Source organism: Xenopus laevis, chromosome 4L (genome assembly GCF_017654675.1).
Source record: "Xenopus laevis strain J_2021 chromosome 4L, Xenopus_laevis_v10.1, whole genome shotgun sequence".
Lineage (NCBI taxonomy): Eukaryota > Metazoa > Chordata > Amphibia > Anura > Pipidae > Xenopus > Xenopus laevis.
The window spans coordinates 81,557,454-81,572,688 of NC_054377.1; the positions used below are offsets into that span (position 1 = coordinate 81,557,454).

Here is a 15,235-nt window from a genome sequence, read left to right on the forward strand (position 1 = left end):
AACAAACCTCAGAAAACAGATTCCCGTGGGAGACACTGGGGTAGATTTATCAAAGAGTGAAGTTAGAGATCTCCACATTTCGCAGAGTGAAATACCACCTCTCTTCATTAGTTTCTATGGGGTTTTTAAAGGCGTATTTATCAAATGGCGAACTTTTGATCCTTTGATATATATGCCTTTAAACATCCCATAGAAATGAATGGAGAGAGGTGGTATTTCACTCTGTGGACTAACTTCACTCTTTGATAAATCTACCCCACTGAATGAAAGCATCATTTTCCAGATTTGGCAACCCAGGTGCTTGACTCAATTGTGCTGCTCCAGGTCTTGGCAAATATGGTGTCCATCTAGTAAGGTTTGTCAAAAACAGGGAAGTCATTGCTTATGGGCATCATTTATCTAAAGTGAATGCTGACACGTTTCTTTAAAATCTATAGAAACGTCAATATTGCTGAGAAATTTTAAATACCAACTTTTTTTCTACCTAAGCCCTTGCTCAGCATTACTTATATCAGGCGACACTCTGACACAGTTTAGGGTCCTGTTTAATTCTGTCAGTCACACTGTGATGGAGGTAGCATGATCCTTTCATATGGACCAGCAGTGTTGTCATTTGTAATGGGCCTATTGAAGCATTGCTGCTGCTTATAGCACAGCACGACTGAAGAAAACAGTGTGCTGTCTGCTGCTGTTTTTCCCATTACTGAACTGCAGGTACCACTGGGCTGGGGGAGCATAGGGGAATTTTTAAACAGACAAAACTTGAAGCTTAAGGTGGCCATAGATGCAAAGATCCGAGCGTTTCTTTCCCCGATATGCCATTAACAAACGTATGGCCGAACGATCCGATTACGATGTGCCCTGGGTTCCGGCGGGATCGGTCGGGTCAAAATCAAACCTGACCGATCGACCAAACGGCCGATCTCCGCCGGACGAAAGATGTCGGCACACGCCACACACGATCCGAAAAGGATCTGTGTGTCTATGGCCACCTTTACACTCTGAGTAATTCCTAAAGGTTTCTATTGATTTTTATAGGAAAGGGTCACTATTTATCTGGGAGGTGACTGACATCAATACATTGTTCAACTGTATTGGTGTGTCTGTTATATTGGTGATTAGAGGTAGAACCCCCCCAATTTTTGGATTTTATGGCAGGACTATGCCATATGCATGAAATGAGTATGATTTAATCTTGGTCATTTGTCTGGATAGTCTGGGGATATATATATATATATATATATATATATATATATATATATATATATCTTAAATAAGAGGGGGTAAGATAGGTTTTGTGGGAATGCAAAAGTGAAGTTAGGTAGTTGGGCTTTATCGATTTTTTGTTTTATCCATATATGTTGGTCTGGTAGTGAATGCAGATGTGCAGTTTTAGGATTATGTCATAGTGGAGCAGTGTTCCATGTATGTACCATTTAAATTGAAAGCACTATAGGTTGAGATAATCCCCAATAAAATTGTGTTTTAAGTAAATTTACAGGAATTTTAGGAAGTCGGTCGGAAAAAATATAAATACATTTCGACAATATAGTTTCAAACAAATTAATGCACTCAACCAGTGATCAGTGGCATAACTGACATACAGCAGACTGCGTGGGAGGGTTTCACCTATATTTTCATTTTGTTTTCCAGTGTATATGTTGAGTTCAGTAAAGTTATTGAGGTCAAATAAATGGTGATTCTCAAATATCAGAATGAGTTCTCCTGTTATAGTTCCCCGGGGAGCACGTTTGATTTAGATCTATAGAGAAAAGTGTTCACTTTACCTAGTTCATTTTATGACCTAGTTAATTAAGAGTATGGTTATACATTTTAATCAGTGCTAATGCCAAATCTGAGTTGTTATTAGCCAGATAGGGAAGGGTGTTGTTGTATAGAGCAACATTTCTAAACCTTATGTAAGGTATCTAAAGCCTGTGGCATGATGTCTGGAGAATCCCTGATAAACAGGCAATAGGTGCCATATCAATCTCAAATAGAACAGGCAACAGGGGACACTCCTGCCTAGTACCCCTAAAAAAGTGGATTTAAAAAAATGAGATTTAAAACATGCTAGTAGAGAACAGTGTAGATTGGAATGGAAGGCCATGCATGGTCGACAAAATGTACATCCACTCTGTCTTTGGCAAGTGTTTTAGCATCACTGTTGATCAGAGATGGGCCTATAGGAGGTTCAACTCTTAAGATTCTTATTCGGTATAAGTAATAGTACGATTAAAGACTTATTTGCTGTCCTTTAATTAGCCATTGCCTTTAGACAGAGTGACTTGGTGAAAGTTTGGATGTCGTATTTATTTTTTGTTATAGGTCAAAGTAGATTATAAATAAGACAGCGTTGATTTGTTTACCTTATTTATTGCCAATTTGCAGAATATTAGCTTTGCAATATTGCATACTGCATTTTTATGCATTTGATGATGTTTTCCCTAACTACACTGTATCAGTCAAAGTGCTCAGTGTGCTAGAGGCTTAAAATGCTTTGTTACAAGAAATACATTTTGCACTTTTTTTTTTTTGAAATCTTTATTTGTCATTTTTTATAAGAAAAAAGGAGGGATACAGAAAGGAAAAAAGGGGTGGCTGGTTAGGGCACGGGTATAAACTAGGGGAAAAAAAGGGTAATACCAGCATTTACAGCATACATTTGTATGAACAGTCATAACTTGTACAATTCACATAAAAAAAATTCACATTCCTGATATCTTCTCCGTATTCTTTGTATTGAGCTGGTGAAAGAGAGAAAAGAGAGTACTACGGTCCCAACTTACTCTTCTTCAATTATACACTGTTATTTCACTATCTTCAACACACTTGAAGAACAAACATTTTTTACCTCTTATTTAACTTTTATTTTACTCGATTGAATGCATATATTTTAACTATGGGTTCCATATGTCCCAATATTTAGCACTTTTGTTATGGCTAATCGCCGTTAGTTCCTCCATTTTCCTCGTTTCATCCATGAACTTAACCCATTCACGGAATGTCTGTGGATCTACTTTTTTCCAACTTTTAGGGATTAAGGCTTTCGCTGCTTGGATCATATGTAATAGCAATTTATTTTTAATCACCTTATTACTCCTTACATCATAATGCATAATAAGTTTGGGCAAAAAATCAGATGCTATATTTCCCTGAATCTCCTTCCAGTATTTTTCGAAAGATTTACATGTATACCAAATATGGGTATAATTACCTTCCCCACTCTGACACCTCCAACATTGGTTATCTGAATTTGGGTAAATCTTATGTAGTCTCTCTGGTGTATAGTACCACCTAGATAGTAACTTGTAGTTAATTTCTTGTGTTTTAGATGCAATTGTTGACTTGTGTATTGACTTATATATTGCAGTCCAGTTCTCATCAGTGAGGGATATCTGTAGCTCTTTTTCCCAAGCCTCTCTGTAGCTGATACTCATAGGTGCACTATTTGCATTTAGATACCTGTAAACTACAGACATGGGTTTTTTAATTAATGATGTGGAAGTGATGAGTTTCTCCCACCATGTAAATGGAGCGCTCTCAAATACAAAATTACTTCTATTTATAAAATGATGTAACTGATTGTAGCACCATGTATTACTCTATTGTTCTTTATAAAGTCAGATACCAAAGTTGGCCTGTTATTATGAATTCCCCAATGACAAAAAGCTTGTTTGTCTAAACTAGGTGGGAAGTCCAAATTTTAATTGAATGTTTGTAAACCATGTGGATAACATGACTGCTTATGGATCTTAGCTGCCCTGTGCCATACTTTCAAGGTCGGTCCTATTATAGGGTGTTGTTTCAAATTAACTGGGATGTTACATTCTTTAGCCCAAATTATATTTAGTAGAGGGATAGACGTTTCTGCCTGTTCTACTTCTAATCAAATTTTGTCTGTGTTTTTCATTTTCCATTGCAGGATTCTAGCCAGATGAATTGCAGTATAGTAAAGATGCACATCAGGTACTGATAATCCTCCTTTCAATTTGTTAAGTGTCAACATTTGATAACTTATTCTTGATGTTTTTTCACCCCACATAAAATTAGATATTATTGCTTTTATCTTTGTAAAAAATAATTCTGGAATAAATATTGGAATATTTTGTAGAAAGAACAGGATCTTTGGTATTGCTATCATTTTTATTGATTGAATCCTTCCCATCCATGACAGACCTAATTTTTTCCATTTACCCAGTAATAATGGGATTGATTCAAGAAGTGGAGCCACATTATCCTTATATAATACACAAAAGCCATGAATATCTTGTAAATTATATCCTTATTATCGGTGAGTTCTGACAGAGGCGCTAAGTGTGCATACTACTGCCAAGTGTGTATACTACTGCCAGATGCTGTAACTCCTATGTTTATTGCCTGAAGAAGCGGGTCTGAGCCCGTGAAACGCGTTGTACTGATTGGAGTTCGTTAATAAATTTTGAAGTCCACTACTGCCTCCTCTGATTACAAAGTTTTGGTTTTTAAACTCGTTTATATCCTTTTATTCTTTTTGTCGCCTCTGTTATTTTTATACAATACTAAGTCCACCCTGGGTGGAGGGTTGATACCCTTTTTCTATCTACAGAGAGCGACTTCTTAATCCTGAGTGGGGTCAGGACAATCTCCCCAACTGCCTTTACAGTGGTTGCCTATTGGTAACCCTGGTTTGTGAGTATATGTTATCTACTCTTATTTCATTATCCCTTAACAATACATATTACACTATTGGGGCTCTTGGTGTTCCTTTTGTTTATCTCTTATCCTTGATGGCTTGTATATGTGTAAAGGGTTGTAGTTCTTAATTTATTGGCAAACTGTTTGCTGCATTTATCTCCTATGTTTTTGTTTGTATTTCAGGTACCACTTGTAAGAATGTTGATCCAAGAGAGCGTTAAGTTGTAATCTCTTCCCTTCTAGTTCATCCCAGGTAAGGACTGCTAATGATTCCTTGTTGGTATTCTCTAATTTTTGTATTTCAATAGTAAGATTTTTAACCTTTTCCTCTCTTTTTTTTGGTTGAACTCATGGAGATGAGAAGGCCCCTAACAACACATTTATGTGTCTCCCATAGAATCCCCGGATCCGTTCCTGGTAAATTGTTTTCTGTAATAATCTGTCATATCGATTGTTCAATTTGTGACCTATTCGCTTCATTATGAACTAAAATGTCATTGAGTTTCCAATTATATAATGTTTAGTGGAGTGGGGGATACATATTTCTGGTGCATGATCAGATAAAGTTGTCAGGCCAATATCTGTTTTCGTAACCAAGTGTAACCAATTCTGATTCATAAATAAATAATCAATCCTATTATAACAATTGAACTGTTTTGCATAATGTGTATAATCTTTTGTATTGGGGTGATAGCATGTCCACGTGTCCATTAGATTCAGGTGTGCCAAAGCATGTTTTACCCTTTTTAAATGTTTATATTATAAGCTTGTTTTCCCCATAGATGCATCCACTAAAGGGTTCAACACTATGTTTATATCACCTCCTACTAGGACAATACCCCTGGCGAATGCTTCTAATTGTTTTAGAAAATGAGAATGAAGGTTCGTTGCCCTTTATTGGGGGCATAAATATTGGCTATTGTAATCAGTGAATTTCCCAGTTTGCCTTTAATCGCTATATGTCTATCCTCCGAATCTTTGATAGAATCTATATATGTAAAAGGTAAAGTTTTATAAATGAAGATCATAACCCCTAAAATTTTCTTATCTTTGTTGTTACTATTATATATATATATTTATATATTGAGGTCGGTATACTAGGGATTTTATTTTCCTTAAAATGTGTCTCTTGAAGGAGAACAATTGTAGCTCCTTTTTTTGCATTCGCCAAGAATCTGCTCCCTTTTCTTGGCTCGTTTAAACCATTAACATTCAATGAGTAAATTATACATTTATCCAGCACCATTTATAGTGCTGTAAAATATTGCTCTTTTGTTAAATTACCCTGGTAGTTCTATTACATATAGTTGGAGTTCCTCGTTTGTGGGACCATAGACTCTCTGGTTTCTTAATAAGCAAATTAGGAAAAAGTAAAGGAAAAGTGAAGTAAAGAGGCATTTTATAGTTTAACAAGAGAAAGGCCAAACCAATAACTCCTCAGAGCTGTAGTCTTGAGGTTATCGGGAGAGAATTGGCACAAATAGTATTTGGGAGGGTTGGTGTTTGCCTGCAGCGAAGGGTGGTCTTATTATAGTATTTCTACATCATAGACCTGGTTGGGTGTAGTTTTAAATTAACATCCTATAAATGCAGCTTAGTAACTTTATAATATGGGGACTGTCTGAAACAGAACTTTCATTAACCAACTTTAACATTGTTATAGATACTTCAATAAAACACCTCTCAACATGTAACTGTTAAAAGCAATTATTCAATAAATTTTCATTATGAGTAAGGAAACCATCAGTCATTTATATTTCTTGCAGACAGACTATGCTCACATGTTCCTCTGAATCTCGGGGTGTGTGGGGGTCGACCTGGTGTTGCTGTCTTAGACCATTCTCCTTGTAATGTAAAGTCCATCTCCTAGTCATCCACCTTTTCTTCATTCCATCCTGGTAGAGGAATGTCTTCCATGTGAAGCTTCTGGAGAAAGTTCTTTGTCTCATTGAACGTAGTGTATGTTGGATTGCATCACATCTTGCTATAAGGCAGAATGGATATCCCCATTTGTACATAATCCCTTTTTCTCTCAGACTGTTTGTAAGTGGCTTTAGTTGTTTCCTTTTAATCAGAGTTAAACATTTAATGTCCTGGAAAAGGTGAATGTTATTGTCCTCATAGGTTAGGTTGTTCACATCCTTTGCCTTTGTGAGGATTTCTTAAAATCGTGAATGCAGCACAGTATGTCCCTTGGAGCATTTAAGGGTAGGGACACACTGGACGATTTGTCGCCAACGTTTTTAAAAAGCAAATCGCGGCGACATATCGCTCGTTTTGTCTCTGAACAAAACCAAATGAAAGACGCCAGCTCCTGTGCCCACAGCGCGTTTGTGAATCGCCTGTAGCTCCAAAACGCACTGAGACCCTTTTCCGAGCGATTTATCAGAAATAGCATGTACTTAGAAAAGCACTGAAATCTCCTAGACACACACACACATACAGATAAGTAGCAGCAATTGTATTCAAATTACAATGCGAACGCAGTGACGCAAGAACGCAAGCACGTAAAGACGCCAGGTTACAGCGGGAAGCACAAACCGTTTCCAGTTTGGTTGGAGCACGTACCGCACAGAGTAATGGGATACAAATCGCTCTGTGCCAATAGTCGCTGTGAATCGTCTGTTCAAAAAAGACGATCGTCTTGTTGCCGCGATTTACTTTTTTAAAACATTGGCGACAAATCGTCCAGTGTGTCCTTACCCTAAAGGGGCTCCTTTTGGCTTTGGGACTCTTTGTTCTCTGTCTATAGCAATTTCTGTGCTAGGGTCTTTGTTGAGTATGCTGTTGAATATTTGTAAAAGCGCAGTATGTATTTCTTCAGCTTTTACTATTTCTGGCACGCCTCTGACCCTTATGTTGTTTCGGCGACCTTTATTTTCTAGGTCATCCATGTGTCTTTGCATCTCATCCATGCACTGTTTCTTTAATTTGTTAATTTTCGTGTTTAATGCCTTCTGGTTCTGTATAAGTTTGCTGTGGTTTGTTTCTATGTAATCCGTTCTTGTTGCTAAGGAGAGCATATCCCTTTTTATGTCTTGTAGCTCATTTATTATGGAGGAGGTGACTTCTCGCAGCATTTCTTTTATGTCTGATTTAGAAGGGAGTTTGCATAGGTAAGTATGTAAATCCGCTTGTTCCTCTTCTTCACTATCAATACCAGATGTGTCTGGCTGCTGCATGTCTCTCTCATCTCCCTGCTGCACTGCTATCGGCGCCATTTTGGTTTTTTTTGTTAAAGGGGTGCTATGTCAGAGCTCTGAATCAAGCTGCTATCCACAGAGTCAGGCAAGCCACGCCCCAAATTTTGCACTTTTTAAAAAAAATTTCGCTAATGTAGGTGAAAATACCAGCAAAGGAAAAATTGAAATCTTCTGTTGCCTTTGGCTCTCCAGCAAGAAGAGCCTTGCTTTAAAAAGCCTATTTTTATCAAGAATACAAGTTTTCAAGAGAATATTCCATAACTCTGCCCAGAGTTTTAAGAATGAAACTTTATGGCATAGGAGAAAAATGGATCATTTCTGTTGCATTTTTTATAACAGACTATATATACCAGAAAGCACTCACAGTGGAAAGAGCATTTCATTAAGATATGACATTTGCAGAATACCAGCTGATTTTTTGCCATGTCAAAATGTACTGTCGTCACTGCCCACACATGGAGGGACTATTCTTGTACCAAACCAAATGCGTACCATGTTTACTAGGTCAATACATACCTCAAAGCACTTGAATGTCCTCATACCACCACATTTATGGATACTTCTAAAACCTGCACAGAAACTCTTTGCAATCATCCTTGGCAGGTGAATTTTGTATGTTTTTTAATTACTGTAATGTATAACCAAGGCTTTTAATACAAAGACAGACAGAAATTGTGATTTTGGATTCTGTTATACACAGTGACAGCCCATTAAAACGTTTTTATATGGTGACTGCTTAAGGATATTTTCCCCAGTTACTGACATATTTTGATTTCTTTTTGTTTATCTGCCACCGAATGCAGAGTGCAGGGCTCTCAGTGTTAACTGCGTATGCTGTAGGTTGTACATTACTGTGTTTTTCTTTGATCTGTTCCATGCTGCATGTTTCACAAGAGTACATCATTGCAGACTGGCACCCAACCGGAACAAGTAGTTAAAACCAGGAGTCATAGATTATAGTTTAAAGAGTCCTTTGGTGACACGTAAAGTGTAAGTCTTTTTTTTCTGTTATATTCGTAATGTGAAATAAAAACATTATTAAACATTATTTTAAACTATGGCTCCTTGTTTCAACTACTTGGTCCAGTTTGGTGCCAGTCTGCAATGATGTACTCCTACACAAACTCCCTCTGTTGAATGTCTGAAGTTTGTGCACCCGGACCCACCATTATCTGTGGTACCCTTATACGGACATCCAGTGAACTGATCATTGTGTTATTTTCATGCTGCATGTTGCCTGACACAACAAGATCAAGGGGGTTATTTATTAAAGTCCGAATGTCAAAAACTCTAGAAGTAGAGTAAAAAAAATAGTAGTTTTATTTACTATAAAAATCTGAATTTTTAGTGGAAAAAAAAGCCTCAAATTTTTCATGATTTATTATACCCCGAGGCAGCTAAAAATCCAAATCCGAAAATATTCCATCTCCAAGCTGTCGGGGTCCTGTAGAAGTCAATGGCAAAGTTACCATTTCAAATTTGAAGGTATGATGGTATGTGCCGAGTTTTGGCAAAAAATCAGGGGTTTCGAGCAACTCCACAAAAGAGCATTTTGGGCATCAAACCCGAAAAATTTGTTTTTACCACCTTTCTAATTAAATTATAGATTTTTTTTTTCATATTACCCATTCTTGATATATAATGCTGTGATGCAACCCTTTGTCAGGGGCTATTCGCCGGCTGTTGCCACCTGAGGCAGCAACCCCGATGCCGCCCCCCTCTCCCAATCCGCTCTTAAAAGTTTAGTGTTGGAGCGGGTCAAAGGGAGCTGCATCGCTAGCGCAGCGAGCGCATACTGCGCTTTCTGCACTAGCAGAGCCGAATTTCCAGTTTAAAAACTAGAAATTCGGCTCTTAAGGTTACAGGAGGCGGCTTTTTGCCCCCGTTGTAACTGGCCATTCACTGCCGCCTGAGGCAAGGTGCTCACCTTACCTCATGGCAGGAACGGCCCTGCCATTTGTCCTGCTAACTATTGTGCGTTTTGGTTAGGTTTTGGAATTGGCTAGTATGCAAGTACTGTCTTAATCGAGTCCTAACCAATAGTCAACAGGTAATAATACAGTCTCCCTGATACTTTGCTAAAGTACAGTATTTCTTCTCAGTACTATAAAATATTTGTGGTTTTGCTATAATGTTTTTTCAATATTTTTCCATGATGTGGTTATCTCTTATAATATGACTGTTTAACTACACTTCAGAAGTGTAAGAAAGTGGCGGAGAGCTCTTCCTGCTAATAAACAGGAGCTGTTTAAAGTAAAGGTCAAAAAGAATAAATGGAGGCTGTTGCTCAGTGTTGGCACTGTGGGGATCATTTTCATTCTTTTTTATTTTACTCACTTGGAGAAGAACCCCATCACTGGACGCAGCGTTTATTGTTTTTTAAGAATGAACATTATGAATTGCTCACAAACATGGAGTATGAAAATGTGAGTAAAGCCATATGGCTTTTATATATTTTTTTTATATATATCATATGTATAATTTGGAACTAGATTATGTTTTATTGACTAGAAATGCTTGCCATTTGTTATGGAATTTTACCTATTACTGTCTGGACTGCTATTGAGCAATGCAGCCTCTTAACGTTTAAGCTACTTTAAGCTAATCGTTTATTATCGTGGAAATTGTTTGGACCAAATGAGAATTTTATTTTTTCATTTACTAAATGTAAAGCCTTGTTTTTGCATGTTCCCTGCTATACATAATTTAGAGATAGATATTTGCTGTATATACCTCAGTGCTGCTGCTTGCCAATAATATTATGTGCATATCTGATCAAATTCGGACAGTTTTTTTAGAGTTTACAGTTGAATGTGAGGATTACATATATTCATTTCGAAATACGGTTCAGCTAAAATGCCCTTTGTGAAATTGAATGGGGTTTATGCAAGCATTTTTGATTTTGAAATTACACCATTTTTATTGTGGGTCTTTGGTACTTGGCCACTAGGGCAAAGTATGGTTTAATTTGTTTAGGGAGATATTTTGGTAGAACAAATAGTGGGACAGATTTATCAAAATGGGAGATTAGAGTTTACCAAAGACAAATTCACCTACTTTCTATTTAATCCTATGGGATTTTTTGAAGTGGATGTATTAATGCGTCAAAGTTAGAGGTCCTCATTTGATAAATACGCTTAAATACACTAAAAACCCCATAGGAATGAATAGAAAGTGGGTGAATTTTTCTGTGGTAATCTCTAATCTCACACTAATCTGCCCCATTATGTTAAGCCTAACACACAAACATAGTAACAAAAGGAACCCATATTCTTAAATAGATTATACAGTCGTTTGTGAACCATTTAAACATGATTTTATAACAGGTATGCATGTTTTAATTAAAAAAATTGGGTTTCTTGTTTAATTCGAGGACTTTTATTATACAACTTTTTGGGTCTGGGTGAGAGGTCCCAGAACATTTAAAGAGGTTGTTCACTTTTAAATTACCTTTTGTATGATGTATGATCATGTATGAGTTATATACTCTAGCTGATTACTAGGGTCCAAATTATCCTAGTAACCAGTGGATTTACTAAGAGACTGGAATATAAATAGGAGAGAATGTAGATAGAAAGATAAGTAATAAAAAGTAACAATACAATTGTAGCCCCACAGAGCAATACATTTTTGGCTGTTGGGGTTCATGATCACCATTTGAAAACTAGAAAGAGTCAAAAGAGGGAGGCAAATCATTCAGATACTATACTGAGGTAGGCAAATAATTAAAATACTATAAAAAGGAATAACTAAATAGTTGATAAGAACTGGCCATTCTCTAACATACTACCCTTATAAGAGAGTCTTAATTTTTCTAGAACATATCTCTGCCACTCTTAATAGACATTTAAAGGAATTGTTCAGTATAAAAATAAAAATTAGGTAAATAGATAGGCTGTGCAAAATGTTTCTAATATAGTTAGTTAGCCAGAAAATGTAATGGATAAAGACTGGATGTCTAACATAACAGCCAGAACACTACTTCTTGCTTTGCAGCTCTCCACACTTCCACTGATTGGTTACCAGGCAGTAACCAGTTAGTGACTTGAGGGGGGGGGGCATATGGGTTAAAACTGTTTGCTTTTGAATCTCAGCTTCATGCTAAGGATCACTTGCAAATTTACTGAAATGTCGCATGTGACCCCCTTGATGTCACTGACTAACAGAGTTAGAGAGCTCGAAAGCAGGAAGTTGTGTTCTGTTCTATTATTTTAGACATCTGGTCACTCCAGCCTTTACAGATTACATTTTTGGCTAACTAATTATATTAGAAACATTTTTTATTTTGCACAGCCTATTTACCCAGTTTTAATTTTTATACTGAACTTTTCCTTTAAAATGAAAATACTAAAACTGGCTACAGACATCCTGGATATATGCTTTTAGGCTAATGTCACATGAGGCTGTTCTTGGCTTCTCTTTGTCTGGTTCTTCTATGGATGAGAAAAAAAAGGATGCACTGCACTCTGCTGTGTCTCTGCACTGACAGGCATGGCGGAGTTTAGTGGAGCTCATTGTCTTCTCCCCATCTGCAGAGGAAACGCAGGCTGGAGAAGTCAAGGTGCAGCCTCGTGTGACATTAACCTTAAAATTCAGTAAGTGTCAGGGAGCAGGATTTTTGGTCTACCTGAATTATCTCTGTGTGAAATACTGTACTTTGCAGTGATCTACTTTTGTGTATTTGAAAGTGATCTGTGACAGTTCTGCAAGCTGAAGCCTGAGAAAGGGCCCGGTGGCCCGAAACATTGCTTTTTTTCTGTATGTTTTGGGGATAATTAAACCTTACACTACATCAATTTTTTCAGTCTGCTGCTGCCATTTTTCCTAATAAGATCTGCAAGTTTTGACACAATTCATTTTATGAGATAACATCAATAACAAAACATTATGCAGTCAACAGGTATTCATAAAATACAGAAAATGGAGGTAGAACCTATATTAAAGTACAAATCTGAGCCTCTGTTGTGTCTAATTGATAGTTCAAAATGTCGTCTGATTATGAAGCAGAAAGCTGTTGAAGCCACATTGTATTGTATGCGCTGAGACGCTTTCAATACCGTTATCTCAGATATTGGAATGAGCTTGTGGAGTGTTGCTGACTATACACCAAACCTAACAGTAAAACCAATTATTTCTTTTTATGTTTGCATGACAGAATATATGCTTTTTCCAGACTCTGCAAATCTCTTCTCCTTCATTCTCATTTCTGCTCAGAGATGAATTAACTCTCTGAAGATTACCTGAAATTGCCATTCAGGGTCTTTTACTTGAAAGGCAGCTAACACAGAAGTATTTCAAATGTACTGGAGCACATAAATATATTGAACTAAAATAGAGCTGCAAATATTGTGCAAAATATGCTGAACTGTTCAGATTGCTGTTATCTTTTCTCTTACTTTTCCAGCTTATTGAAGAGTTTAAGGATATAATGCTTCCAAAGGAAGATCTTCGTTATCAGCTTGTCCAGATGATTGTCGACCATCTTATCTCTTGCAATGGTGACTTACCAGGAGTGTCTAAGATTGAGTGGGTCGTGCATGTCGTGCAGAAATCTGACATTAATGCTTTCGTGTTACCGGTGAGGGAAATGCTATTTCATTACTTTAGTAACTTCAAATCTGACCCATTTGATTCAGGTCTATAGCATAATACATCTTCCATCACAGCCACTCTCACCAGAATTGATTTTTTATTCATCATGTTTAATTTTGATACTTTTATCTGTCAAATGCAAGAAATTTGTTGAAGCTGCAGGAGCACAACTACAAAGATGCTTCAAAAGAAAACCATCGTTTTGTATCATTTTCTTGCCTGGAGAAAAATGTTAGATAAATGTAAGCGAGGCGCATACACAGTTTGACACGCAAATCCCTGGCAGTTCTGCCTTACTATATTTCAGGAGTGCGTATTTCCTCTAAAGCTGCAAAATAATCACATAATTAGTTTGTCTGTGTGTGTTAAAAGAATGTTACAAAGCACTTCAGTTAAAAATGGTCAGTTGCAGCTATTGGAATAAGAAAGGCATACTGATACTATCTTAAATGTTCAAATAGCAGGAGCACTAGCTAATTCAGGGAGAGTTGTTTTGCTTTGTACTGCTTGTGTTGTAGCCTCAACAAGGTGACAAAAGGCAGCTTTAGCTACGTAACTACAACATTTAATTCTTTTGTGTTTTTATTTCTTTAAATCTAGCCCTTAGTGTTTGTTTGACCCTTAAAAACAATGAGAATTTCAGCTTGAGGATTTCAAAATAAAGAGAAATGTCATTTTGGTCTGACTGAAATCATAATCTTGCTTGCCTTGGTGCATTGTGTGATGGTGCAGTTTTGTTGGATGTGATTCACTCTGTTTCTCTCTTATTTGTATTTTTATGTATGTAGTATTATGCTGCTTAACTGTCTCACTAGAGAGTTCAAAAATGCAGTATATCACAAAAGCTAAAAGGACACCCTAAACAGTAACACAATTGTAATTGAAATATAAAGTGCTGTTGCACTGAATTGGTAAAATGTGTGTGTTGGCTTCAAAAACACTGCTATAGTTTATATAAATACACTTCTGTGTAGCCAGGGGCAGCCATTCAGTTCCCGTAATTCAGAGCTTTCTGGATAACCAGATATCCAGGTATAACATTTAATAAGAAGGTGGCATTGCTGAATTAGTAGATAACACTGTTTTAGTTGTCACAAGTGCAAATTAAAACTAATATTTGATGGTAATGTATCTATTTTTTGTATTTTTTATTTAGCTATTTATGGGTTCTAACTGATCTGTTCTTCCTTACAGAATGGCCAAATGTTTGTTTTCACAGGCATGCTGGAAGCTGTGGCAAATGTTCACCAACTTTCTTTTATCTTGGGACATGAATTGGCACATGCAATACTGGACCATACAGTAAGTATACAGTAGATACAAATTCAGTTTCATCCATAAATTTGACTGTATTCTCCTTTCTGGCAGGCTAAAAACTGTTTGTAAGTACATAATATAACTGATGATTTTGAAGACTCAACCTGGCACCCTCATGCCATTGCAGCTGAAAGTTGCTTCTGAAAGGTTCACACTGGGCTGTATTTGTTGCAGCGGAAATTGTGACAAGACAGGAGGTTGATGATGTGTCATGGAGGTTTACTGGCTCAGCATTGGTGGATCTGGAAAAGAATGTTTATTCTATACAGTGGCTATAATGTAGAATATTGTATTTGGACCTTGTAATAGCTTTCAGTTTCTAATATTGATGGAGCAACAGTAAAATTTGACAACTGAATCGCCTGATTTAAAACAAAGAAAATTGATGGGTTTCTTCACTTTGAGCAACAATGTCAGAGGGCAAAAATAGGGGGGAACCTATGTTA

The 15,235-nt window shown here is 36.9% G+C and overlaps 1 pseudogene; it reads left to right on the plus strand.

Annotated features, from left to right (window-relative positions):
* Positions 1-8,236: 8,236 nt before the first annotated feature.
* The window catches only part of LOC108713529, a 43,922-nt pseudogene continuing 36,923 nt past the window's right edge, over positions 8,237-15,235 (plus strand).